This window comes from Rhinolophus sinicus, chromosome 12 (assembly GCF_057876585.1).
Source record: "Rhinolophus sinicus isolate RSI-liver-muscle chromosome 12, RSI-T2T, whole genome shotgun sequence".
Classification (NCBI taxonomy): domain Eukaryota; kingdom Metazoa; phylum Chordata; class Mammalia; order Chiroptera; family Rhinolophidae; genus Rhinolophus; species Rhinolophus sinicus.
The window spans coordinates 457,946-460,839 of NC_142512.1; the positions used below are offsets into that span (position 1 = coordinate 457,946).

Genomic DNA, 2,894 nt, shown 5'->3' on the forward strand with positions numbered 1-2,894 from the left:
AGGACCGCGAGACGGAGGACCGGGAGACGGGGAACGGGGGTCGGGGGACCCGGGGAGGGGGGGACCGGGAGACGAGGGAATGGGGGACGGGTGGACCAGGGGCGTGGGGGGACTGGGGGGACGGGGGAGCGGGGGATGGGGGATGGGGCACTGGGGGGACGGGGGCACCGGGGGATGGGTGGACTGGGAGAGGGTGGATGGGGGTACGGGGGAACAGGGGGATCAGGGGACGGGGGGAACAGGGACGGGGGGGACCGGAATAGTGGGGATGGTGGAACGTGGGGACGGGGGACCCGGGAGACGGGGGACAGGAAGACGGGGAACCGGGGGAACGGAGACAGGGGTGACGGGGAGACGGGGGTACCGGGGGACGGGGGTACTGCGTGGGGCTGCACTGACATCAGCTGTTACCGCTTGGCCTTCAGCTGTTGCCAGTTGGCCATTGGACACCGGCAGAGCTGCGGTGGCCAAGCTAGGAAGCGCGGATGGTGGACTGCAAATTGCAGAGGGGCGCGGACTGCAGTGGGCCGGCTTGGTGGGTCTGTTGGTTGGCAGAGAATCGGCCAGCAGGTGGGGGATCGGGCGGCTCCGGCTTGCCGTGTCTCCAAGCCAGCCGCCCGTGAGACATGGTGCTATGAGCCCCCTATCCGTGGCTCTGTGGGTGTTCCTTCTTGGCCTCGCCAAATCCTGCGTTCTTGTGCGGGCAGAGGGACTAGAGTCCCCGCAGGACAGGGACAGACAGACAGAACGGGAGGAGGAGTAAGAGGGAGCGAGATGGAAATATACACGTATATGTACGTGTATGTGTCTAGACATACAGAGAGACATGGACAGAGACAGAGAAAGAGGGGGCAGGCACGCGGGGAGAGAGCTCCTGAGCCAGAGCCAGAACCCAACAGGCACGTCACAGAGCCAGACAGACATGGGGTGGGGGAGGGTGGGAGGGACGCACATTCGGGCACACGGACTGGGACAGACGCACTGAGGCTGTGTTGAAGTGGTGGCTTCTCCACCGGAGTGTGGTCGTGCCCGGGGCTGGGCTCCGCCAAGGAGGCATTGCCCTGGCGTTGGCAGTCACCATTGAAGCCCCCGGGGCGGGCCGCCAGGGTCTCCGGAGGGCCAGTGGGCTCTGAGCCCCGCCCAGGGACCCCGCCCGCGGGAGGAGAGTGGCAGCCCCCAGGCACCCTGGTTGTGAGGATTGTGTGCCTGCGTGCCTGCTCTTCCCTTGTGGCGGTCTCCCCTGGAGTCGATGGCGCGTGGTGTGTTGGGGTGCTGCTCCCGCCGTCCCCTGGTTTGTCCCGGCTCTTTGTGCCCTTTGTGTCGGGGACACCGTGGCCGGCGGGAAGGGAGGGCTCCTGGCTCTTGTGGGAGACGGGAGGGGACGCGCGGGGGTGTGGGGAGAGGTGCCTGCCCGCGGAGACAGAAGACTCCGGTGGGGCGGGGCGGGTGGGCGTCCCGTTTGCCCGAGGACACGCCGATCCTGTGTCTCGGGGCCCAGGGGCAGGCGCAGGGATGGGCGTCCCCTGGGCTCGGGCCGAGGTGCAAAGGACCGGCACGTCCTGGGATGGAGAGAGCCTGGTGGAAGCCTGCGCCGGCAGGCAGCCCTGGGCTTGGGCGTTGGGGGTTGCGGCGGCGGCAGGGTCGGGGAGCGAGAGGGAGCCCTGCGATGGCGGTGGCGGCGGCGGCGACCTAGACGCGGCTGGCTGCTGCAGGCTGACGGCCTGCCTCGGCGAAGAGCACTAAGAAGAGGGAGAGGGGGGAGCCCTGGCCGACAGGCCTGGTGTGCGGCCGGGGATGCGAGCTTGTAGTGCTGGGCGGCTGTCCCTCCTCTGGCCAGGGGGACCTTCGGCTGGGCTGGGCGGCTGCAGGGGTTGCAGAGGGGCAAGGGGCGGCAGGGATTCGGAGGGAGGCACGCCGGGGCGGCGGCGCAAAAGGAGAGGCGAGCAAAAGCCTACAGGTATTCCCAGGCGGTCTCCCATGCAAGTACTAACCAGGCCCCTCCCTGCTTAGCTCCCGAGATCAGAGGAGATCGGGCGCGTTCAGGGTGGTATGGCCGTAGACGCTGGGACCCGGCTCCCGCGCCCCAAGAGCCTGCTCCCGGCCTGTCTCGTGAGCGCCCGCCATGCAGATGAGCCGCTCCGGTGGCGAGCATCGACCCGCGGGCCGGCTCTGCCAGCACCGCGTCCCCCCCCAGTCTGGCTCCCCGCCTCTTCCTAATGCCCCTGGCGTGGGCGGCGGGCTACTCCTGGCCGACAGCGAGGCCCCTTCGCGCCACCCGGGGCTCCATGGGACACTGCCACTTCCCTGATGGTGCCAGAAGTCGTGGAACTCTGGCATCCTGGGACTCCCCGCACCCAGACCGGCATACAACCCGCCCCCCTACCGCCACCAGGTTTACCCCCAACCGCAGCCCCAAGGCTGGTGGAGGCCTGCACCAGCAGGCAACCCTGGGCCTGGGAGTTGTGGGAGGACCCCGCGGCGGCGGCGGCGGAGGCAGGGGAGGGTGGCAAGGTAGGCGATGGCAACCGCGTGGATGGCGCCAGGGCGGCGATGGCGGCGGCGACAATGGGGGCTTTGACGGTGGGCGCTGGGACACGGGGGCCGATGGCGGCGGCGGTGGCGGCGGGGCCTGGGGAGGGCATGAGGGCGGTGCTGGCGGCGGAGGCCGGGAGAGCAGAGGCAGGAGACTGAGCGAGTATGGCATTGGTGGCGGCGGGGGCTGGGGCGGGGGCGGGGAAGATGGCGGTGCTGGAGGCGGGGAGAGCAGAGGAGGGAATTGAGGGAGTGCAGCAATGGCGGCACCGGGGGCGGGGGAGGGCGTGAGGGCGGTGCTGGCTGCGGAGGCCGGGAGAGCAGAGGCGGGAGACTGAGGAGTATGGCGATGGTGGCTGCGG

At 69.9% G+C, this 2,894-nt stretch overlaps 1 pseudogene; it reads right to left on the minus strand.

The window, feature by feature from the left end:
• Positions 1–1,941: 1,941 nt before the first annotated feature.
• On the minus strand, positions 1,942–2,061 carry LOC148756135 (5S ribosomal RNA; annotated as a pseudogene).
• Positions 2,062–2,894: the final 833 nt, after the last annotated feature.